Below are 24,451 nucleotides of genomic sequence, written 5' to 3'. Positions count from 1 at the left end.
TATTGCTTTTGGCTCTTTTCCAATGTCTTGTGCTGCTAGCTGATGCCACCTACACCACACCAGGGCCTGAGTGACCGGCTGGGGCCACTTACACCACATCAGGGGCTGTGGCTCTGGCTGAGGCCAGTTACACCACACCAGGGCCTGTGGCTGCTGGCTGAGGCCAGTTACACCACACCAGAGCCTGTGGCTGCTGGCTGAAGCCACTTACACCACACCAGGGCCTTAGTTGCTATTGAGGCCACTTACACCACACCAGGGCCTGTGGCTGCTGGCTGAGGCCACCTACACCACACCAGGGCCTGTGGCTGCTGGCTGAGGCGACTTACACCACACCAGGGCCCTTTTGCTGCTGGCTGAGGCCACTTACACCACACCAGTGCCTGTGGCTTCTGGCTGAGGCGACTTACACCACACCAGGGCCTGTGGCTGCTGGCTGAGGCCACTTACACCACACCAGGGCCTGTGGCTCTTGCTCAGGCCACTTACACCACACCAGGGCCTGTGGCACTGGCTGAGGCCACTTACACCACACCAGGGCCTGTGGCTGCTGGCTGAGGCCACTTACACCACACCAGGGCCTTATTTGCTATTGAGGCCACTTACACCACACCAGGGCCTGTGGCTCTTGCTCAGGCCACTTACACCACACCAGGGCCTGTGGCTCTTGCTCAGGCCACTCACATCACACCAGGCCCTGCGCTTCTGGCCGAGGCCATCTTCACCAAACCAGGCCCTGTGCTGCTAGCTGTGGCCATGTACAACACACCAGGCCCTGTGCTGGTTCCTGAGGCCATCTTCAACAATCCAGGGCCTGTGCTGTTGGATAAATGCTAAACTGAGCCTTTGGGTTAGGGTATTATGCAAACATGAAGGTAGGGTTATAGGATTGTCTTCGTAACTTCAGGTACTTGCCACCTAATCACCTGAATCCATAAATTGAGACATTGTGCTGGGGCCAGCAGCTTACGGCCAGCAGCTTACGGCCATACCACCCTGAGCACGCCTGACCTCGTCTGATCTCGGAAGCTGAGCAGGGCTGGGCTTGGTTAGTACTTGGATGGGAGACTGCCTGGGAATACCTGGTGCTGTAAGCTTTTCATTTTCATGTCATTGAACCGCTTTTGATCCAGAGAAGGGGTGTATTAAAAGACCAAAATCAGCTGCCCATTAATGAGGGCACATTAACGACATTGCTTTTGGCTCTTTTCCAATGTCTTGTGCTGCTAGCTGATGCCACCTACACCACACCAGGGCCTGAGTGACCGGCTGGGGCCACTTACACCACGTCAGGGCCTGTGGCTCTGGCTGAGGCCACTTACACCACACCAGGGCCTGTGGCTGCTGGCTTAGGCCACCTACACCACACCAGGGCCTTAGTTGCTATTGAGGCCAATTACACCACACCATGGTCTGTGGCTCTTGCTCAGGCCACTTACACCACACCAGGGCCTGTGGCTGCTGGCTGAGGCCACTTACACCACACCAGGGCCTGTGGCGGCTGGCTGAGGCCACCTACATCACACCAGGGCCTGAGTAACCGGCTGGGGCCACTTACACCACATCAGGGCCTGTGGCTCTGGCTGAGGCCAGTTACACCACAACAGGGCCTGTGGCTGCTGCCTGAGGCCACATACACCACACCAGGGCCTTAGTTGCTATTGAGGCCAATTACACCACACCAGGGTCTGTGGCTCTTGCTCAGGCCACTCACATCACACCAGGCCCTGCGCTTCTGGCCACTTACACCACACCAGGGCCTTATTTGCTATTGAGGCCACTTACACCACACCAGGGCCTGTGGCTCTTGCTCAGGCCACTTACACCACACCAGGGCCTGTGGCTCTTGCTGAGGCCACTTAGACCACACCAGGGCCTGTGGCTGCTGGCTGAGGCCACTTACACCACACCAGGGCCTGTGGCTGCTGGCTGATGCAACCTACACCACACAAGGGCCTGAGTGACCGGCTGGGGCCACTTACACCACACCAGGGCCTGTGGCTGCTGGCTGAGGCCACTTACACCACACCAGGGCCTGTGGCTGCTGGCTGAGGCCACTTACACCACACCAGGGCCCTTTTGCTGCTGGCTGAGGCCACTTACACCACACCAGGGCCTGTGGCTGCTGGCTGAGGCCACTCATATCACACCAGGCCCTGTGCTTCTGGCCGAGGCCATCTTCACCAAACCAGGCCCTGTGCTGCTTGCTGTGGCCATGTACAACACACCAGGCCCTGTGCTGGTTCCTGAGGCCATCTTCAACAATCCAGGGCCTGTGCTGTTGGATAAATGCCAAACTGAGCCTTTGGGTTAGGGTATTATGCAAACATGCAGGTATGGTTATAGGATTATCTTCGTAACTTCAGGTACTTGCCACCTAATCACTTGAATCCATAAATTGAGACATTGTGCTGGGGCCAGCAGCTTACGGCCATACCACCCTGAGCACGCCCGACCTCGTCTGATCTCGGAAGCTAAGCAGGGCTGGGCTTGGTTAGTACTTGGATGGGAGACTCCCTGGGAATACCTGGTGCTGTAAGCCTTTCATTTTCATGTCATTGAATCGCTTTTGATCCAGAGAAGGGGTGTATTAAAAGACCAAAAGCAGCTACCCATTAATAAGGGCACATTAATCATATTGCTTTTGGCTCTTTTCCAATGTCTTGTGCTGCTAGCTGATGCCACCTACACCACACCAGGGCCTGAGTGACCGGCTGGGGCCACTTACACCACATCAGGGGCTGTGGCTCTGGCTGAGGCCAGTTACACCACACCAGGGCCTGTGGCTGCTGGCTGAGGCCAGTTACACCACACCAGGGCCTTAGTTGCTATTGAGGCCACTTACACCACACCAGGGCCTGTGGCTGCTGGCTGAAGCCACTTACACCACACCAGGGCCTTAGTTGCTATTGAGGCCACTTACACCACACCAGGGCCTGTGGCTGCTGGCTGAGGCCACCTACACCACACCAGGGCCTGTGGCTGCTGGCTGAGGCGACTTACACCACACCAGGGCCCTTTTGCTGCTGGCTGAGGCCACTTACACCACACCAGTGCCTGTGGCTTCTGGCTGAGGCGACTTACACCACACCAGGGCCTGTGGCTGCTGGCTGAGGCCACTTACACCACACCAGGGCCTGTGGCTCTTGCTCAGGCCACTTACACCACACCAGGGCCTGTGGCACTGGCTGAGGCCACTTACACCACACCAGGGCCTGTGGCTGCTGGCTGAGGCCACTTACACCACACCAGGGCCTTATTTGCTATTGAGGCCACTTACACCACACCAGGGCCTGTGGCTCTTGCTCAGGCCACTTACACCACACCAGGGCCTGTGGCTCTTGCTCAGGCCACTTACACCACACCAGGGCCTGTGGCACTGGCTGAGTCCAGTTACACCACACCAGGGCCTGTGGGTTCTGGCTGAGGCGACTTACACCACACCAGGGCCTGTGGCTGCTGGCTGAGGCCACTTACACCACACCAGGGCCTGTGGCTCTTGCTCAGGCCACTCACATCACACCAGGCCCTGCGCTTCTGGCCGAGGCCATCTTCACCAAACCAGGCCCTGTGCTGCTAGCTGTGGCCATGTACAACACACCAGGCCCTGTGCTGGTTCCTGAGGCCATCTTCAACAATCCAGGGCCTGTGCTGTTGGATAAATGCTAAACTGAGCCTTTGGGTTAGGGTATTATGCAAACATGAAGGTAGGGTTATAGGATTGTCTTCGTAACTTCAGGTACTTGCCACCTAATCACCTGAATCCATAAATTGAGACATTGTGCTGGGGCCAGCAGCTTACGGCCAGCAGCTTACGGCCATACCACCCTGAGCACGCCTGACCTCGTCTGATCTCGGAAGCTGAGCAGGGCTGGGCTTGGTTAGTACTTGGATGGGAGACTGCCTGGGAATACCTGGTGCTGTAAGCTTTTCATTTTCATGTCATTGAACCGCTTTTGATCCAGAGAAGGGGTGTATTAAAAGACCAAAATCAGCTGCCCATTAATGAGGGCACATTAACGACATTGCTTTTGGCTCTTTTCCAATGTCTTGTGCTGCTAGCTGATGCCACCTACACCACACCAGGGCCTGAGTGACCGGCTGGGGCCACTTACACCACGTCAGGGCCTGTGGCTCTGGCTGAGGCCACTTACACCACACCAGGGCCTGTGGCTGCTGGCTTAGGCCACCTACACCGCACCAGGGCCTTAGTTGCTATTGAGGCCAATTACACCACACCATGGTCTGTGGCTCTTGCTCAGGCCACTTACACCACACCAGGGCCTGTGGCTGCTGGCTGAGGCCACTTACACCACACCAGGGCCTGTGGCGGCTGGCTGAGGCCACCTACATCACACCAGGGCCTGAGTAACCGGCTGGGGCCACTTACACCACATCAGGGCCTGTGGCTCTGCCTGAGGCCACATACACCACACCAGGGCCTTAGTTGCTATTGAGGCCAATTACACCACACCAGGGTCTGTGGCTCTTGCTCAGGCCACTCACATCACACCAGGCCCTGCGCTTCTGGCCACTTACACCACACCAGGGCCTTATTTGCTATTGAGGCCACTTACACCACACCAGGGCCTGTGGCTCTTGCTCAGGCCACTTACACCACACCAGGGCCTGTGGCTCTTGCTGAGGCCACTTAGACCACACCAGGGCCTGTGGCTGCTGGCTGAGGCCACTTACACCACACCAGGGCCTGTGGCTGCTGGCTGATGCAACCTACACCACACAAGGGCCTGAGTGACCGGCTGGGGCCACTTACACCACATCAGGGCCTGTGGCTCTGGCTGAGGCCACTTTCACCACACCAGGGCCTGTGGCTGCTGGCTGAGGCCACCTACACCACACCAGGGCATTAGTTGCTATTGAGGCCAATTACACCACACCAGGGTCTGTGGCTCTTGCTCAGGCCACTTACACCACACCAGGGCCTGTGGCTCTTGCTCAGGCCACTTACACCACACCAGGGCCTGTGGCTGCTGGCTGAGGCCACCTACACCACACCAGGGCATTAGTTGCTATTGAGGCCAATTACACCACACCAGGGTCTGTGGCTCTTGCTCAGGCCACTTACACCACACCAGGGCCTGTGGCTCTTGCTCAGGCCACTTACACCACACCAGGGCCTGTGGCACTGGCTGAGGCCACTTACACCACACCAGGGCCTGTGGCTGCTGGCTGAGACCACTTACACCTCACCAGGGCCTGTGGCTGCTGGCTGAGGCCACTTACACCACACCAGGGCCTGTGGCTGGTGGCTGAGGCCACCTACACCACACCAGGGCCTGTGGCTGCTGGCTGAGGCGACTTACACCACACCAGGGCCCTTTTGCTGCTGGCTGAGGCCACTTACACCACACCAGTGCCTGTGGCTTCTGTCTGAGGCGACTTACACCACACCAGGGCCTGTGGCTGCTGGCTGAGGCCAATCACACCACACCAGGGTCTGTGGCTCTTGCTCAAGCCACTTACACCACACCAGGGCCTGTGGCACTGGCTGAGGCCACTTACACCACACCAGGGCCTGAGTGACCGGCTGGGGCCACTTACACCACATCAGGGCCCGTGGCTCTGGCTGAGGCCACTTACACCACACCAGGGCCTGTGGCTGCTGGCTGAGGCCACCTACACCACACCAGGGCCTGTGGCTGCTGGCTGAGGCCACTTACACCACACCAGTGCCTGTGGCTGCTGGCTGATTCCACTTACACCACACCAGGGCCTGTGGCTCTTGCTCAGGCCACTCATATCACACCAGGCCCTGTGCTTCTGGCTGAGGCCATCTTCACCAAACCAGGCCCTGTGCTGCTTGCTGTGGCCATGTACAACACACCAGGCCCTGTGCTGGTTCCTGAGGCCATCTTCAACAATCCAGGGCCTGTGCTGTTGGATAAATGCCAAACTGAGCCTTTGGGTTAGGGTATTATGCAAACATGCAGGTATGGTTATAGGATTGTCTTCGTAACTTCAGGTACTTGCCACCTAATCACTTGAATCCATAAATTGAGACATTGTGCTGGGGCCAGCAGTTTACGGCCATACCACCCTAAGCACCCCCGACCGGGTCTGATCTCGGAAGCTAAGCAGGGCTGGGCTTGGTTAGTACTTGGATGGGAGACTGCCTGGGAATACCTGGTGCTGTAAGCCTTTCATTTTCATGTCATTGAACCGCTTTTGATCCAGAGAAGGGGTGTATTAAAAGACCAAAAGCAGCTCCCCATTAATGAGGGCACATTAACGACATTGCTTTTGGCTCTTTTCCAATGTCTTGTGCTGCTAGCTGATGCCACCTACACCACACCAGGGCCTGAGTGACCGGCTGGGGCCACTTACACCACATCAGGGCCTGTTGCTCTGGCTGAGGCCAGTTACACCACAACAGGGCCTGTGGCTGCTGGCTGAGGCCACATACACCACACCAGGGCCTTAGTTGCTATTGAGGCCATTTACACCACACCAGGGTCTGTGGCTCTTGCTCAGGCCACTTACACCACACCAGGGCCTGTGGCACTGGCTCAGGCCGCTTAGACCACACCAGGGCCTGTGGCTGCTGGCTGAGGCGACTTACACCACACCAGGGCCTGTGGCTCTTGCTCAGGCCACTTACACCACACCAGGGCCTGTGGCTCTTGCTCAGGCCACTCACATCACACCAGGCCCTGCTCTTCTGGCCGAGGCCATCTTCACCAAACCAGGCCCTGTGCTGCTAGCTGTGGCCATGTACAACACACCAGGCCCTGTGCTGGTTCCTGAGGCCATCTTCAACAATCCAGGGCCTGTGCTGTTGGATAAATGCTAAACTGAGCCTTTGGGTTAGGGTATTATGCAAACATGCAGGTATGGTTATAGGATTGTCTTCGTAACTTCAGGTACTTGCCACCTAATCACTTGAATCCATAAATTGAGACATTGTGCTGGGGCCAGCAGCTTACGGCTATACCACCCTGAGCACGCCCGACCTAGTCTGATCTCGGAAGCTAAGCAGGGCTGGGCTTGGTTAGTACTTGGATGGGAGACTGCCTGGGAATACCTGGTGCTGTAAGCCTTTCATTTTCATGTCATTGAACCGCTTTTGATCCAGAGAAGGGGTGTATTAAAAGACCAAAAGCAGCTGCCCATTAATGAGGGCACATTAACGACATTGCTTTTGGCTGTTTTCCAATGTCTTGTGCTGCTAGCTGATGCCACTTACACCACACCAGGGCCTGTGGCTGCTGGCTGATGCCACTTACACCACACCAGGGCCTGTGGCTGCTGGCTGAGGCCACCTACACCACACCAGGGCCTTAGTTGCTATTGAGGCCAATTACACCACACCAGGGTCTGTGGCTCTTGCTCAGGCCACTTACACCACACCAGGGCCTGTGGCACTGGCTGAGGCCACTTACACCACACCAGGGCCTGTGGCTGCTGGCTGAGGCCACCTACACCACACCAGGGCCTTAGTTGCTATTGAGGCCAATTACACCACACAAGGGCCTGTGGCTGCTGGCTGAGGCCACCTACACCACACCAGGGCCTGTGGCTGCTGGCTGAGGCCACTTACAACACACCAGGGCCTGTGGCTGCTGGCTGAGGCCACCTACACCACACCAGGGCCTGTGGCTGCTGGCTGAGGCCACTTACAACACACCAGGGTCTGTGGCTCTTGCTCAGGCCACTCATATCACACCAGGCCCTGTGCTTCTGGCCGAGGCCATCTTCACCAAACCAGGCCCTGTGCTGCTTGCTGTGGCCATGTACAACACACCAGGCCTTGTGCTGGTTCCTGACGCCATCTTCAACAATCCAGGGCCTGTGCTGTTGGATAAATGCCAAACTGAGCCTTTGGGTTAGGGTATTATGCAAACATGCAGTTATGGTTATAGGATTGTCTTCGTAACTTCAGGTACTTGCCACCTAATCACTTGAATCCATAAATTGAGACATTGTGCTGGGGCCAGCAGCTTACGGCCATACCACCCTGAGCACGCCCGACCTCGTCTGATCTCGGAAGCTAAGCAGGGCTGGGCTTGGTTAGTACTTGGATGGGAGACTGCCTGGGAATACCTGGTTCTGTAAGCCTTTCATTTTCATGTCATTGAACCGCTTTTGATCCAGAGAAGGGGTGTATTAAAAGACCAAAAGCAGCTGCCCATTAATGAGGGCACATTAACGACATTGCTTTTGGCTGTTTTCCAATGTCTTGTGCTGCTAGCTGATGCCACCTACACCACACCAGGGCCTTAGTTGCTATTGAGGCCAATTACACCACACCAGGGTCTTTGGCTCTTGCTCAGGCCACTTACACCACACCAGGGCCTGTGGCACTGGCTGAGGCCACTTACACCACACCAGGGCCTGTGGCTGCTGGCTGAGGCCACTTACACCACACCAGGGACTTATTTGCTATTGAGGCCACTTACACCACACCAGGGCCTGTGGCTCTTGCTCAGGCCACTTACACCACACCAGGGCCTGTGGCTCTTGCTCAGGCCACTCATATCACACCAGGACCTGCGCTTCTGGCCGAGGCCATCTTCACCAAACCAGGCCCTGTGCTGCTAGCTGTGGCCATGTACAACACACCAGGCCCTGTGCTGGTTCCTGAGGCCATCTTCAACAATCCAGGGCCTGTGCCGTTGGATAAATGCTAAACTGAGCCTTTGGGTTAGGGTATTATGCAAACATGAAGGTAGGGTTATAGGATTGTCTTCGTAACTTCAGGTACTTGCCACCTAATCACCTGAATCCATAAATTGAGACATTGTGCTGGGGCCAGCACCTTACGGCCATACCACCCTGAGCACGCCCGACCTCGTCTGATCTCGGAAGCTGAGCAGGGCTGGGCTTGGTTAGTACTTGGAGGGGAGACTGCCTGGGAATACCTGGTGCTGTAAGCCTTTCATTTTCATGTCATTGAACCGCTTTTGATCCAGAGAAGGGGTGTATTAAAAGACCAAAAGCAGCTGCCCATTAATGAGGGCACATTAACGACATTGCTTTTGGCTGTTTTCCAATGTCTTGTGCTGCTAGCTGGTGCCACCTACACCACACCAGGGCCTGAGTGACCGGCTGGGGCCACTTACACCACATCAGGGCCTGTGGCTCTGGCTGAGGCCACTTACACCACACCAGGGCCTGTGGCTGCTGGCTGAGGCCACTTACACCACACCAGGGCCTGTGGCTGCTGGCTGAGGCCACTTACACCACACCAGGGCCTTAGTTGCTATTGAGGCCAATTACACCACACCATGGTCTGTGGCTCTTGCTCAGGCCACTTACATCACACCAGGGCCTGTGGCACTGGCTGAGGCCACTTACACCACACCAGGGCCTGTGGCTGCTGGCTGAGGCCACTTACACCACACCAGGGCTTGTGGCTGCTGGCTGAGGCCACTTACACCACACCAGGGCCTGTGGCTCTTGCTCAGGCCACTTACACCACGCCAGGGCCTGTGGCTCTTGCTCAGGCCACTTACACCACACCAGGGCCTGTGGCTCTTGCTCAGGCCACTCATATCACACCAGGGCCTGTGCTTCTGACTGAGGCCACTTAGACCACACCAGGGCCTGTGGCTGCTGGCTGAGGCCACTTACACCACACCAGGGCCTGTGGCTGCTGGCTGAGGCCATCTACACCACACCAGGGCCTGTGGCTGCTGGCTGAGGCGACTTACACCACACCAGGGCCCTTTTGCTGCTGGCTGAGGCCACTTACACCACACCAGTGCCTGTGGCTTCTGGCTGAGGCGACTTACACCACACCAGGGCCTGTGGCTGCTGGCTGAGGCCACTTACACCACACCAGGGCCTGTGGCTGCTGGCTTAGGCCACTTATACCACACCAGGGCCTGTGGCTGCTGGCTGAGGCCACCTACACCACACCAGGGCATTAGTTGCTATTGAGGCCAATTACACCACACCAGGGTCTGTGGCTCTTGCTCAGGCCACTTACACCACACCAGGGCCTGTGGCTATTGCTCAGGCCACTTACACCACACCAGGGCCTGTGGCTGCTGGCTGAGGCCACTTACACCACACCAGGGCCTGTGGCTGCTGGCTGAGGCCACCTACACCACACCAGGGCCTGTGGCTGCTGGCTGAGGCGACTTACACCACACCAGGGCCCTTTTGCTGCTGGCTGAGGCCACTTACACCACACCAGTGCCTGTGGCTTCTGGCTGAGGCGACTTACACCACACCAGGGCCTGTGGCTGCTGGCTGACGCCACTTACACCACACCAAGACCTGTGGCTCTTGCTCAGGCCACTCACATCACACCAGGCCCTGCGCTTCTGGCCGAGGCCATCTTCACCAAACCAGGCCCTGTGCTGCTTGCTGTGGCCATGTAAAACACACCAGGTCCTGTGCTGGTTCTTGAGGCCATCTTCAACAATCCAGGGCCTGTGCTGTTGGATAAATGCCAAACTGAGCCTTTTGGTTAGGGTATTATGCAAACATGCAGGTATGGTTATAGGATTGTCTTCGTAACTTCAGGTACTTGCCACCTAATCACTTGAATCCATAAATTGAGACATTGTGCTGGAGCCAGCAGCTTACGGCCATACCACCCTGAGCACGCCCGACCTCGTCTGATCTCGGAAGCTAAGCAGGGCTGGGCTTGGTTAGTACTTGGATGGGAGACTGCCTTGGAATACCTGGTGCTGTAAGCCTTTGATTTTCATGTCATTGAACCGCTTTTGATCCAGAGAAGGGGTGTATTAAAAGACCAAAAGCAGCTGCCCATTAATGAGGGCACATTAACGACATTGCTTTTGGCTGTTTTCCAATGTCTTGTGCTGCTAGCTGATGCCACCTACACCACACCAGGGCCTGTGGCTGCTGGCTGAGGCCACCTACACCACACCAGGGCCTTAGTTGCTATTGAGGCCAATTACACCACACCAGGGTCTGTGGCTCTTGCTCAGGCCACTTACACCACACCAGGGCCTGTGGCACTGGCTGAGGCCACTTACACCACACCAGGGCCTTAGTTGCTATTGAGGCCAATTACACCACACAAGGGCCTGTGGCTGCTGGCTGAGGCCACCTACACCACACCAGGGCCTGTGGCTGCTGGCTGAGGCGACTTACACCACACCAGGGCCCTTTTGCTGCTGGCTGAGGCCACTTACACCACACCAGTGCCTGTGGCTTCTGGCTGAGGCGACTTACACCACACCAGGGCCTGTGGCTGCTGGCCGAGGCCACTTACACCACACCAGGGCCTGTGGCTGCTGGCTGAGGCCACCTACACCACACCAGGGCATTAGTTGCTATTGAGGCCAATTACACCACACCAGGGTCTGTGGCTCTTGCTCAGGCCACTTACACCACACCAGGGCCTGTGGCTCTTGCTCAGGCCACTTACACCACACCAGGGCCTGTGGCTGCTGGCTGAGGCCACTTACACCACACCAGGGCCTGTGGCTGCTGGCTGAGGCCACCTACACCACACCAGGGCCTGTGGCTGCTGGCTGAGGCCACCTACACCACACCAGGGCCTGTGGCTGCTGGCTGAGGCCACTTACACCACACCAAGGCCTGTGGCTCTTGCTCAGGCCACTCACATCACACCAGGCCCTGCGCTTCTGGCCGAGGCCATCTTCACCAAACCAGGCCCTGTGCTCCTTGCTGTGGCCATGTACAACACACCAGGCCCTGTGCTGGTTCCTGAGGCCATCTTCAACAATCCAGGGCCTGTGCTGTTGGATAAATGCCAAACTGAGCCTTTGGGTTAGGGTATTATGCAAACATGCAGGTATGGTCATAGCATTGTCTTCGTAACTTCAGGTACTTGCCACCTAATCACTTGAATCCATAAATTGAGACATTGTGCTGGGGCCAACAGCTTACGGCCATACCACCCTGAGCACGCCCGACCTCGTCTGATCTCGGAAGCTAAGCAGGGCTGGGCTTGGTTAGTACTTGGATGGGAGACTGCCTGGGAATACCTGGTGCTGTAAGCCTTTGATTTTCATGTCATTGAACCGCTTTTGATCCAGAGAAGGGGTGTATTAAAAGACCAAAAGCAGCTGCCCATTAATGAGGGCACATTAACGACACTGCTTTTGGCTCTTTTCCAATGTCTTGTGCTGCTAGCTGATGCAACCTACACCACACAAGGGCCTGAGTGACCGGCTGGGGCCACTTACACCACATCAGGGCCTGTGGCTCTGGCTGAGGCCACTTTCACCACACCAGGGCCTGTGGCTGCTGGCTGAGGCCACCTACACCACACCAGGGCATTAGTTGCTATTGAGGCCAATTACACCACACCAGGGTCTGTGGCTCTTGCTCAGGCCACTTACACCACACCAGGGCCTGTGGCTCTTGCTCAGGCCACTTACACCACACCAGGGCCTGTGGCTGCTGGCTTAGGCCACCTACACCACACCAGGGCATTAGTTGCTATTGAGGCCAATTACACCACACCAGGGTCTGTGGCTCTTGCTCAGGCCACTTACACCACACCAGGGCCTGTGGCTCTTGCTCAGGCCACTTACACCACACCAGGGCCTGTGGCACTGGCTGAGGCCACTTACACCACACCAGGGCCTGTGGCTGCTGGCTGAGGCCACTTACACCACACCAGGGCCTGTGGCTGCTGGCTGAGGCCACTTACACCACACCAGGGCCTGTGGCTGGTGGCTGAGGCCACCTACACCACACCAGGGCCTGTGGCTGCTGGCTGAGGCGACTTACACCACACCAGGGCCCTTTTGCTGCTGGCTGAGGCCACTTACACCACACCAGTGCCTGTGGCTTCTGTCTGAGGCGACTTACACCACACCAGGGCCTGTGGCTGCTGGCTGAGGCCACTTACACCACACCAGGGCCTGTGGCTGCTGGCTGAGGCCACTTACACCACACCAGGGCCTGTGGCTGCTGGCTGAGGCCACCTACACCACACCAGGGCCTGTGGCTGCTGGCTGAGGCGACTTACACCACACCAGGGCCCTTTTGCTGCTGGCTGAGGCCACCTACACCACACCAGGGCCTGTGGCTTCTGGCTGAGGCGACTTACACCACACCAGGGCCTGTGGCTGCTGGCTGAGGCCACTTACACCACACCAAGGCCTGTGGCTCTTGCTCAGGCCACTCACATCACACCAGGGCCTGTGCTGCTAGCTGAGGCCACTTACACCAAACCAGGGCCTGTGGCTGCTTGCTGAGGCCATCTTCACCAAACCAGGCCCTGTGCTGCTTGCTGTGGCCATGTAAAACACACCAGGTCCTGTGCTGGTTCTTGAGGCCATCTTCAACAATCCAGGGCCTGTGCTGTTGGATAAATGCCAAACTGAGCCTTTTGGTTAGGGTATTATGCAAACATGCAGGTATGGTTATAGGATTGTCTTCGTAACTTCAGGTACTTGCCACCTAATCACTTGAATCCATAAATTGAGACATTGTGCTGGGGCCAGCAGCTTACGGCCATACCACCCTGAGCACGCCCGACCTCGTCTGATCTCGGAAGCTAAGCAGGGCTGGGCTTGGTTAGTACTTGGATGGGAGACTGCCTGGGAATACCTGGTGCTGTAAGCCTTTCATTTTCATGTCATTGAACCGCTTTTGATCCAGAGAAGGGGTGTATTAAAAGACCAGAAGCAGCTCCCCATTAATGAGGGCACATTAACGACATTGCTTTTGGCTGTTTTCCAATGTCTTGTGCTGCTAGCTGATGCCACCTACACCACACCAGGGCCTGAGTGACCGGCTGGGGCCACTTACACCACATCAGGGCCTGTTGCTCTGGCTGAGGCCACTTACACCACACCAGGGCCTGTGGCTGCTGGCTGAGGCCACTTACACCACACCAGGGCCTGTGGCTGCTGGCTGAGGCCACCTACACCACACCAGGGCCTTAGTTGCTATTGAGGCCAATTACACCACACCAGGGTATGTGGCTCTTGCTCAGGCCACTTACACCACACCAGGGCCTTAGTTGCTATTGAGGCCAATTACACCACACCAGGGCCTGTGGCACTGGCTGAGGCCACTTACACCACACCAGGGCCTGTGGCTGCTGGCTGAGGCCACTTACACCACACAAGGGCCTGTGGCTGCTGGCTGAGGCCACCTACACCACACCAGGGCCTGTGGCTGCTGGCTGAGGCCACTTACAACACACCAGGGCCTGTGGCTCTTGCTCAGGCCACTCATATCACACCAGGCCCTGTGCTTCTGGCCGAGGCCATCTTCACCAAACCAGGCCCTGTGCTGCTTGCTGTGGCCATGTACAACACACCAGGCCCTGTGCTGGTTCCTGAGGCCATCTTCAACAATCCAGGGCCTGTGCTGTTGGGTAAATGCCAAACTGAGCCTTTGGGTTAGGGTATTATGCAAACATGCAGGTATGGTTATAGGATTATCTTCGTAACTTCAGGTACTTGCCACCTAATCACTTGAATCCATAAATTGAGACATTGTGCTGGAGCCAGCAGCTTACGGCCATACCACCCTGAGCACGCCCGACCTCGTCTGATCTCGGAAGCTAAGCAGGGCTGGGCTTGGTTAGTACTTGGATGGGAGACTGCCTGGGAATACCTGGTGCTGTAAGCCTTTCATTTTCATGTCATTGAACCGCTTTTGATCCAGAGAAGGGGTGTATTAAAAGACCAAAAGCAGCTGCCCATTAATGAGGGTACATTAACGACATTGCTTTTGGCTGTTTTCCAATGTCTTGTGCTGCTAGCTGATGCCACCTACACCACACCAGGGCCTTAGTTGCTATTGAGGCCAATTACACCACACCAGGGTCTTTGGCTCTTGCTCAGGCCACTTACACCACACCAGGGCCTGTGGCACTGGCTGAGGCCACTTACACCACACCAGGGCCTTATTTGCTATTGAGGCCACTTACACCACACCAGGGCCTGTGGCTCTTGCTCAGGCCACTTACACCACACCAGGGCCTGTGGCTCTTGCTCAGGCCACTCACATCACACCAGGCCCTGCGCTTCTGGCCGAGGCCATCTTCACCAAACCAGGCCCTGTGCTGCTAGCTGTGGCCATGTACAACACACCAGGCCCTGTGCTGGTTCCTGAGGCCATCTTCAACAATCCAGGGCCTGTGCTGTTGGATAAATGCTAAACTGAGCCTTTGGGTTAGGGTATTATGCAAACATGAAGGTAGGGTTATAGGATTGTCTTCGTAACTTCAGGTACTTGCCACCTAATCACCTGAATCCATAAATTGAGACATTGTGCTGGGGCCAGCAGCTTACGGCCATACCACCCTGAGCACGCCCGACCTCGTCTGATCTCGGAAGCTGACCAGGGCTGGGCTTGGTTAGTACTTGGATGGGAGACTGCCTGGGAATACCTGGTGCTGTAAGCCTTTCATGTCATTGAACCACTTTTGATCCAGAGAAGGGGTGTATTAAAAGACCAAAAGCAGCTGCCCATTAATGAGGGCACATTAACGACATTGCTTTTGGCTGTTTTCCAATGTCTTGTGCTGCTAGCTGATGCCACCTACACCACACCAGGGCCTGAGTGACCGGCTGGGGCCACTTACACCACATCAGGGCCTGTGGCTCTGGCTGAGGCCACTTACACCACACCAGGGCCTGTGGCTGCTGGCTGAGGCCACTTACACCACACCAGGGCCTGTGGCTGCTGGCTGAGGCCACTTACACCACACCAGGGCCTTAGTTGCTATTGAGGCCAATTACACCACACCATGGTCTGTGGCTCTTGCTCAGGCCACTTACACCACACCAGGGCCTGTGGCACTGGCTGAGGCCACTTACACCACACCAGGGCCTGTGGCTGCTGGCTGAGGCCACTTACACCACACAAGGGCTTGTGGCTGCTGGCTGAGGCCACCTACACCACACCAGGGCCTGTGGCTGCTGGCTGAGGCCACCTACACCACACCAGGGCCTGTGGCTGCTGGCTGAGGCCACTTACACCACACCAGGGCCTTAGTTGCTATTGAGGCCAATTACACCACACCATGGTCTGTGGCTCTTGCTCAGGCCACTTACACCACACCAGGGCCTGTGGCACTGGCTGAGGCCACTTACACCACACCAGGGCCTGTGGCTGCTGGCTGAGGCCACCTACACCACACCAGGGCCTGTGGCTGCTGGCTGAGGCGACTTACACCACACCAGGGCCCTTTTGCTGCTGGCTGAGGCCACTTACACCACACCAGTGCCTGTGGCTTCTGGCTGAGGCGACTTACACCACACCAGGGCCTGTGGCTGCTGGCTGAGGCCACTTACACCACACCAGGGCCTGTGGCTCTTGCTCAGGCCACTCACATCACACCAGGCCCTGCGCTTCTGGCCGAGGCCATCTTCACCAAACCAGGCCCTGTGGTTCTTGCTCAGGCCACTTACACCACACCAGGGCCTGTGGCTCTGGCTTAGGCCAATTACACCACACCAGGGTCTGTGGCTCTTGCTGAGGCCACTTACACCACACCAGGGCCTGTGGCTGCTGGCTGAGGCCACTTACACCACACCAGGAACTGTGGCTGCTGGCTGAGACCACCTACACCACACCAGGGCCTGTGGCTGCTTGCTGAGGCGACTTACACCACACCACGGCCTGTTGCTGCTGGCTGAGGCCACTTACACCACACCAGTGCCTGTGGCTTCTGGCTGAGGCGACTTACACCACACCAGGGCCTGTTGCTGCTGGCTGAGGCCACTTACACCACACCAGGGCCTGTGGCTGCTGGCTCAGGCCACTCATATCAAACCAGGTCCTGTGCTTCTGGCCGAGGCCATCTTCACCAAACCAGGCCCTGTGCTGCTAGCTGAGGCGACTTACACCACATCAGGGCCTGTGGCTCTGGCTGAGGCCACTTACACCACACCAGGGCCTGTGGCTGCTGGCTGAGGCCAGTTACACCACACCAGGGCCTGTGGCTGCTGGCTGAGGCCACATACACCACACCAGGGCCTTAGTTGCTATTGAGGCCTATTACACCACACCAGGGTCTGTGGCTCTTGCTCAGGCCACTCACATCACACCAGGCCCTGCGCTTCTGGCCACTTACACCACACCAGGGCCTGTGGCTGCTGGCTGAGGCCACTTACACCATACCAGGGCCTGTGGCTGTTGGCTGAGGCCACTTACACCACACCAGGGCCTTAGTTGCTATTGAGGCCACTTACACCACACCAGGGCCTGTGGCTCTGGCTGAGGCCACTTACACCACACCAGGGCCTTATTTGCTATTCAGGCCAGTTACACCACACCAGGGCCTGTGGCTCTGGCTCAGGCCACTTACACCACACCAGGGCCTGTGGCTGCTGGCTGATTCCACTTACACCACACCAGGGCCTGTGGCTCTTGCTCAGGCCACTCATATCACACCAGGCCCTGTGCTTCTGGCTGAGGCCATCTTCACCAAACCAGGCCCTGTGCTGCTTGCTGTGGCCATCTTCAACAATCCAGGGCCTGTGCTGTTGGATAAATGCCAAACTGAGCCTTTGGGTTAGGGTATTATGCAAACATGCAGGTATGGTTATAGGATTGTCTTCGTAACTTCAGGTACTTGCCACCTAATCACTTGAATCCATAAATTGAGACATTGTGCTGGGGCCAGCAGCTTACGGCCATACCACCCTAAGCACGCCCGACCTCGTCTGATCTCGGAAGCTAAGCAGGGCTGGGCTTGGTTAGTACTTGGATGGGAGACTGCCTGGGAATACCTGGTGCTGTAAGGCTTTCATTTTCATGTCATTGAACCGCTTTTGATCCAGAGAAGGGGTGTATTAAAAGACCAAAAGCAGCTCCCCATTAATGAGGGCACATTAACGACATTGCTTTTGGCTCTTTTCCAATGTCTTGTGCTGCTAGCTGATGCCACCTACACCACACCAGGGCCTGAGTGACCGGCTGGGGCCACTTACACCACATCAGGGCCTGTTGCTCTGGCTGAGGCCAGTTACACCACAACAGGGCCTTAGTTGCTATTGAGGCCATTTACACCACACCAGGGTCTGTGGCTCTTGCTCAGGCCACTTACACCACACCAGGGCCTGTGGCACTGGCTCAGGCCGCTTAGACCACACCAGGGCCTTAGTTGCTATTGAGGCCACTTACACCACACCAGGGCCTGTGGCTGCTGGCTGAGGCCACCTACACCACACCAGGGCCTGTGGCTGCTGGCTGAGGCCACTTACACCACACCAGGGCCTGTGGCTGCTGGCTGAGGCCACTTACACCACACCAGAGCCTGTGGCTGCTGGCTGAGGCCACTTACACCACACAAGGGCCTGTGGCTGCTGGCTGAGGCCACCTACACCACACCAGGGCCTGTGGCTGCTGGCTGAGGCCACTTACAACACACCAGGGCCTGTGGCTCTTGCTCAGGCCACTCATATCACACCAGGCCCTGTGCTTCTGGCCGAGGCCATCTTCACCAAACCAGGCCCTGTGCTGCTTGCTGTGGCCATGTACAACACACCAGGCCCTGTGCTGGTTCCTGAGGCCATCTTCAACAATCCAGGGCCTGTGCTGTTGGGTAAATGCCAAACTGAGCCTTTGGGTTAGGGTATTATGCAAACATGCAGGTATGGTTATAGGATTATCTTCGTAACTTCAGGTACTTGCCACCTAATCACTTGAATCCATAAATTGAGACATTGTGCTGGAGCCAGCAGCTTACGGCCATACCACCCTGAGCACGCCCGACCTCGTCTGATCTCGGAAGCTAAGCAGGGCTGGGCTTGGTTAGTACTTGGATGGGAGACTGCCTGGGAATACCTGGTGCTGTAAGCCTTTCATTTTCATGTCATTGAACCGCTTTTGATCCAGAGAAGGGGTGTATTAAAAGACCAAAAGCAGCTGCCCATTAATGAGGGTACATTAACGACATTGCTTTTGGCTGTTTTCCAATGTCTTGTGCTGCTAGCTGATGCCACCTACACCACACCAGGGCCTTAGTTGCTATTGAGGCCAATTACACCACACCAGGGTCTTTGGCTCTTGCTCAGGCCACTTACACCACACCAGGGCCTGTGGCACTGGCTGAGGCCACTTACACCACACCAGGGCCTTATTTGCTATTGAGGCCACTTACACCACACCAGGGCCTGTGGCTCTTGCTCAGGCCACTTACACCACACCAGGGCCTGTGGCTCTTGCTCAGGCCACTCACATCACACCAGGCCCTGCGCTTCTGGCCGAGGCCATCTTCACCAAACCAGGCCCTGTGCTGCTAGCTGTGGCCATGTACAACACACCAGGCCCTGTGCTGGTTCCTGAGGCCATCTTCAACAATCCAGGGCCTGTGCTGTTGGATAAATGCTAAACTGAGCCTTTGGGTTAGGGTATTATGCAAACATGAAGGTAGGGTTATAGGATTGTCTTCGTAACTTCAGGTACTTGCCACCTAATCACCTGAATCCATAAATTGAGACATTGTGCTGGGGCCAGCAGCTTACGGCCATACCACCCTGAGCACTCCCGACCTCGTCTGATCTCGGAAGCTGACCAGGGCTGGGCTTGGTTAGTACTTGGATGGGAGACTCCCTGGGAATACCTGGTGCTGTAAGCCTTTCATGTCATTGAACCACTTTTGATCCAGAGAAGGGGTGTATTAAAAGACCAAAAGCAGCTGCCCATTAATGAGGGCACATTAACGACATTGCTTTTGGCTGTTTTCCAATGTCTTGTGCTGCTAGCTGATGCCACCTACACCACACCAGGGCCTGAGTGACCGGCTGGGGCCACTTACACCACATCAGGGCCTGTGGCTCTGGCTGAGGCCACTTACACCACACCAGGGCCTGTGGCTGCTGGCTGAGGCCACTTACACCACACCAGGGCCTGTGGCTGCTGGCTGAGGCCACTTACACCACACCAGGGCCTTAGTTGCTATTGAGGCCAATTACACCACACCATGGTCTGTGGCTCTTGCTCAGGCCACTTACACCACACCAGGGCCTGTGGCACTGGCTGAGGCCACTTACACCACACCAGGGCCTGTGGCTGCTGGCTGAGGCCACTTACACCACACAAGGGCTTGTGGCTGCTGGCTGAGGCCACCTACACCACACCAGGGCCTGTGGCTGCTGGCTGAGGCCACCTACACCACACCAGGGCCTGTGGCTGCTGGCTGAGGCCACTTACACCACACCAGGGCCTTAGTTGCTATTGAGGCCAATTACACCACACCATGGTCTGTGGCTCTTGCTCAGGCCACTTACACCACACCAGGGCCTGTGGCACTGGCTGAGGCCACTTACACCACACCAGGGCCTGTGGCTGCTGGCTGAGGCCACCTACACCACACCAGGGCCTGTGGCTGCTGGCTGAGGCGACTTACACCACACCAGGGCCTGTGGCTGCTGGCTGAGGCCACTTACACCACACCAGGGCCTGTGGCTCTTGCTCAGGCCACTCACATCACACCAGGCCCTGCGCTTCTGGCCGAGGCCATCTTCACCAAACCAGGCCCTGTGGTTCTTGCTCAGGCCACTTACACCACACCAGGGCCTGTGGCTCTGGCTTAGGCCAATTACACCACACCAGGGTCTGTGGCTCTTGCTGAGGCCACTTACACCACACCAGGGCCTTAGTTGCTATTGAGGCCAATTACACCACACCAGGGCCTGTGGCACTGGCTGAGGCCACTTACACCACACCAGGGCCTGTGGCTGCTGGCTGAGGCCACTTACACCACACCAGGGACTGTGGCTTCTGGCTGAGGTGACTTACACCACACCAGAGCCTGTGGCTGCTGGCTGAGGCCACCTACACCACACCAGGGCCTGTGACTGCTGGCTGAGGCCACTTACACCACACCAGGGCCTTAGTTGCTATTGAGGCCACTTACACCACACCAGGGCCTGTGGCTCTGGCTGAGGCCACTTACACCACACCAGGGCCTTATTTGCTATTGAGGCCAGTTACACCACACCAGGGCCTGTGGCTCTGGCTGAGGCCACTTACACCACACCAGGGCCTGTGGCTGCTGGCTGATTCCACTTACACCACACCAGGGCCTGTGGCTCTTGCGCAGGCCACTCACATCACACCAGGCCCTGCGCTTCTGGCCGAGGCCATCTTCACCAAACCAGGCCCTGTGCTGCTTGCTGTGGCCATGTACAACACACCAGGCCCTGTGCTGGTTCCTGAGGCCATCTTCAACAATCCAGGGCCTGTGCTGTTGGATAAATGCCAAACTGAGCCTTTGGGTTAGGGTATTATGCAAACATGCAGGTATGGTTATAGGATTGTCTTCGTAACTTCAGGTACTTGCCACCTAATCACTTGAATCCATAAATTGAGACATTGTGCTGGGCCCAGCAGCTTACGGCCATACCACCCTGAGCACGCCCGACCTCGTCTGATCTCGGAAGCTAAGCAGGGCTGGGCTTGGTTAGTACTTGGATGGGAGACTGCCTGGGAATACCTGGTGCTGTAAGCCTTTCATTTTCATGTCATTGAACCGCTTTTGATCCAGAGAAGGGGTGTATTAAAAGACCAAAAGCATCTGCCCATTAATGAGGGCACATTAACGACATTGCTTTTGGCTCTTTTCCAATGTCTTGTGCTGCTAGCTGATGCAACCTACACCACACAAGGGCCTGAGTGACCGGCTGGGGCCACTTACACCACATCAGGGCCTGTGGCTCTGGCTGAGGCCACTTACACCACACCAGGGCCTGTGGCTACTGGCTGAGGCCACTTACACCACACCAGGGCCTGTGGCTGCTGGCTGAGGCCACCTACACCACACCAGGGCATTAGTTGCTATTGAGGCCAATTACACCACACCAGGGTCTGTGGCTCTTGCTCAGGCCACTTACACCACACCAGGGCCTGTGGCTCTTGCTCAGGCCACTTACACCACACCAGGGCCTGTGGCACTGGCTGAGGCCACTTACACCACACCAGGGCCTGTGGCTGCTGGCTGAGGCCACTTACACCACACCAGGGCCTGTGGCTGCTGGCTGAGGCCACTTATACCACACCAGGGCCTGTGGCTGCTGGCTGAGGCCACCTACACCACACCAGGGCCGGTGGCTGCTGGCTGAGGCGACTTACACCACACCAGGGCCCTTTTGCAGCTGGCTGAGGCCACTTACACCACACCAGTACCTGTGGCTTCTGGCTGAGGCGACTTACACCACACCAGGGCCTGTGGCTTCTGGCTGAGGCCAATTACACCACACCAGGGTCTGTGGCTCTTGCTCAGGCCACTTACACTACACCAGGGCCTGTGGCACTGGCTGAGGCCACTTACACCACACCAGGGCCTGTGGCTGCTGGCTGAGGCCAATTACACCACACCAGGGTCTGTGGCTCTTGCTCAGGCTACTTACACTACACCAGGGCCTGTGGCACTGGCTGAGGCCACTTACACCACACCAGGGCCTGTGGCTGCTGGCTGAGGCCACTTACACCACACCAGGGCCTGTGGCTGCTGGCTGAGGCCACTTACACCACACCAGGGCCTGTGGCTGCTGGCTGAGGCCACCTACACCACACCAGGGCCTGTGGCTGCTGGCTGAGGCCACTTACACCACACCAAGGCCTGTGGCTCTTGCTCAGGCCACTCACATCACACCAGGCCCTGCGCTTCTGGCCGAGGCCATCTTCACCAAACCAGGCCCTGTGCTGCTTGCTGTAGCCATGTACAACACACCAGGCCCTGTGCTGGTTCCTGAGGCCATCTTCAACAATCCAGGGCCTGTGCTGTTGGATAAATGCCAAACTGAGCCTTTGGGTTAGGGTATTATGCAAACATGCAGGTATGGTTATAGGATTATCTTCGTAACTTCAGGTACTTGCCACCTAATCACTTGAATCCATAAATTGAGACATTGTGCTGGGCCCAGCAGCTTACGGCCATACCACCCTGAGCACACCCGACCTCGTCTGATCTCGGAAGCTAAGCAGGGCTGGGCTTGGTTAGTACTTGGATGGGAGACTGCCTGGGAATACCTGGTGCTGTCAGTCTTTCATTTTCATGTCATTGAACCGCTTTTGATCCAGAGAAGGGGTGTATTAAAAGACCAAAAGCAGCTGCCCATTAATGAGGGCACATTAACGACACTCCTTTTGGCTCTTTTCCAATGTCTTGTGCTGCTAGCTGATGCAACCTACACCACACCAGGACCTAAGTGACCGGCTGGGGCCACTTACACCACATCAGGGCCTGTGGCTCTGGCTGAGGCCACTTACACCACACCAGGGCCTGTGGCTGCTGGCTGAGGCCACTTACACCACACCAGGGCCTGTGGCTGCTGGCTGAGGCCACCTACACCACACCAGGGCCTTAGTTGCTATTGAGGCCAATTACACCACACCAGGGTATGTGGCTCTTGCTCAGGCCACTTACACCACACCAGGGCCTTAGTTGCTATTGAGGCCAATTACACCACACCAGGGCCTGTGGCACTGGCTGAGGCCACTTACACCACACCAGGGCCTGTGGCTGCTGGCTGAGGCCACTTACACCACACCAGGGACTGTGGCTTCTGGCTGAGGTGATTTACACCACACCAGAGCCTGTGGCTGCTGGCTGAGGCCACCTACACCACACCAGGGCCTGTGACTGCTGGCTGAGGCCACTTACACCACACCAGGGCCTTAGTTGCTATTGAGGCCACTTACACCACACCAGGGCCTGTGACTGCTGGCTGAGGCCACTTACACCACACCAGGGCCTTAGTTGCTATTGAGGCCACTTACACCACACCAGGGCCTGTGGCTGCTGGCTGAGGCCAGTTACACCACACCAGAGCCTGTGGCTGCTGGCTGAGGCCACTTACACCACACCAGGGCCTTAGTTGCTATTGAGGCCACTTACACCACACCAGGGCCTGTGGCTGCTGGCTGAGGCCAGTTACACCACACCAGGGCCTGTGGCTGCTGGCTGAGGCCACATACACCACACCAGGGCCTTAGTTGCTATTGAGGCCATTTACACCACACCAGGGTCTGTGGCTCTTGCTCAGGCCACTTACACCACACCAGGGCCTGTGGCACTGGCTGAGGCCACTTAGACCACACCAGGGCCTGTGGCTGCAGGCTGAGGCCACCTACACCACACCAGGGCCTGTGGCTGCTGGCTGAGGCGACTTACACCACACCAGGGCCTGTTGCTGCTGGCTGAGGCCACTTACACCACACCAGGGACTGTGGCTTCTGGCTGAGGTGACTTACACCACACCAGGGCCTGTGGCTGCTGGCTGAGGCCACTCACACCACACCAGGGCCTGTGGCTCTTGCTCAGGCCACTTACACCACACCAGGGCCTGTGGCTCTTGCTCAGGCCACTCATATCACACCAGGCCCTGCTCTTCTGGCCGAGGCCATCTTCACCAAACCAGGCCCTGTGCTGCTTGCTGTGGCCATGTACAACACACCAGGCCCTGTGCTGGTTCCTGAGGCCATCTTCAACAATCCAGGGCCTGTGCTGTTGGATAAATGCTAAACTGAGCCTTTGGGTTAGGGTATTATGCAAACATGCAGGTATGGT

The 24,451-nt window shown here is 57.0% G+C and overlaps 8 non-coding genes and 9 pseudogenes across 8 annotated transcripts; all 17 read left to right on the top strand.

Moving 5' to 3' along the window:
• The first annotated feature begins 978 nt into the window (after positions 1 to 978).
• Positions 979 to 1,097, top strand: LOC147300325 (5S ribosomal RNA; annotated as a pseudogene).
• Positions 1,098 to 2,423: 1,326 nt separating this feature from the next.
• On the top strand, positions 2,424 to 2,542 carry LOC147300324 (5S ribosomal RNA). The gene has a single exon (XR_015128119.1). It is a non-coding gene; the product is annotated as a 5S ribosomal RNA (ribosomal RNA).
• A 1,268-nt stretch (positions 2,543 to 3,810) lies between these two features.
• On the top strand, positions 3,811 to 3,929 carry LOC147300323 (5S ribosomal RNA; annotated as a pseudogene).
• Positions 3,930 to 6,040: 2,111 nt separating this feature from the next.
• Positions 6,041 to 6,159, top strand: LOC147300322 (5S ribosomal RNA; annotated as a pseudogene).
• Positions 6,160 to 6,938: 779 nt separating this feature from the next.
• LOC147300321 (5S ribosomal RNA) lies at positions 6,939 to 7,057 on the top strand (annotated as a pseudogene).
• A 900-nt stretch (positions 7,058 to 7,957) lies between these two features.
• LOC147300320 (5S ribosomal RNA) lies at positions 7,958 to 8,076 on the top strand (annotated as a pseudogene).
• A 699-nt stretch (positions 8,077 to 8,775) lies between these two features.
• Positions 8,776 to 8,894, top strand: LOC147300319 (5S ribosomal RNA; annotated as a pseudogene).
• Positions 8,895 to 10,548: 1,654 nt separating this feature from the next.
• LOC147300318 (5S ribosomal RNA) lies at positions 10,549 to 10,667 on the top strand. The gene has a single exon (XR_015128109.1). It is a non-coding gene; the product is annotated as a 5S ribosomal RNA (ribosomal RNA).
• A 1,177-nt stretch (positions 10,668 to 11,844) lies between these two features.
• Positions 11,845 to 11,963, top strand: LOC147300317 (5S ribosomal RNA). The gene has a single exon (XR_015128051.1). It is a non-coding gene; the product is annotated as a 5S ribosomal RNA (ribosomal RNA).
• Positions 11,964 to 13,420: 1,457 nt separating this feature from the next.
• On the top strand, positions 13,421 to 13,539 carry LOC147300316 (5S ribosomal RNA). Its single transcript, XR_015128050.1, has one exon. It is a non-coding gene; the product is annotated as a 5S ribosomal RNA (ribosomal RNA).
• An 898-nt stretch (positions 13,540 to 14,437) lies between these two features.
• Positions 14,438 to 14,556, top strand: LOC147300315 (5S ribosomal RNA). Its single transcript, XR_015128049.1, has one exon. It is a non-coding gene; the product is annotated as a 5S ribosomal RNA (ribosomal RNA).
• A 659-nt stretch (positions 14,557 to 15,215) lies between these two features.
• On the top strand, positions 15,216 to 15,334 carry LOC147300314 (5S ribosomal RNA; annotated as a pseudogene).
• Positions 15,335 to 17,562: 2,228 nt separating this feature from the next.
• On the top strand, positions 17,563 to 17,681 carry LOC147300313 (5S ribosomal RNA; annotated as a pseudogene).
• A 938-nt stretch (positions 17,682 to 18,619) lies between these two features.
• LOC147300312 (5S ribosomal RNA) lies at positions 18,620 to 18,738 on the top strand. Its single transcript, XR_015128048.1, has one exon. It is a non-coding gene; the product is annotated as a 5S ribosomal RNA (ribosomal RNA).
• A 659-nt stretch (positions 18,739 to 19,397) lies between these two features.
• Positions 19,398 to 19,516, top strand: LOC147300311 (5S ribosomal RNA; annotated as a pseudogene).
• A 1,756-nt stretch (positions 19,517 to 21,272) lies between these two features.
• On the top strand, positions 21,273 to 21,391 carry LOC147300310 (5S ribosomal RNA). Its single transcript, XR_015128047.1, has one exon. It is a non-coding gene; the product is annotated as a 5S ribosomal RNA (ribosomal RNA).
• Positions 21,392 to 22,807: 1,416 nt separating this feature from the next.
• Positions 22,808 to 22,926, top strand: LOC147300309 (5S ribosomal RNA). Its single transcript, XR_015128104.1, has one exon. It is a non-coding gene; the product is annotated as a 5S ribosomal RNA (ribosomal RNA).
• Positions 22,927 to 24,451: the final 1,525 nt, after the last annotated feature.

Source organism: Aulonocara sp. 'chitande type north' Nkhata Bay, unplaced genomic scaffold (genome assembly GCF_057382095.1).
Source record: "Aulonocara sp. 'chitande type north' Nkhata Bay isolate Kocher_YH1m ecotype deep benthic unplaced genomic scaffold, A_spYH_male_GT1.1 unmapped_scaffold_35, whole genome shotgun sequence".
NCBI lineage: Eukaryota > Metazoa > Chordata > Actinopteri > Cichliformes > Cichlidae > Aulonocara > Aulonocara sp. 'chitande type north' Nkhata Bay.
The sequence above is the reverse complement of the archived record's forward strand: the minus strand, read 5'-3'. Positions and strand labels throughout refer to the sequence as shown.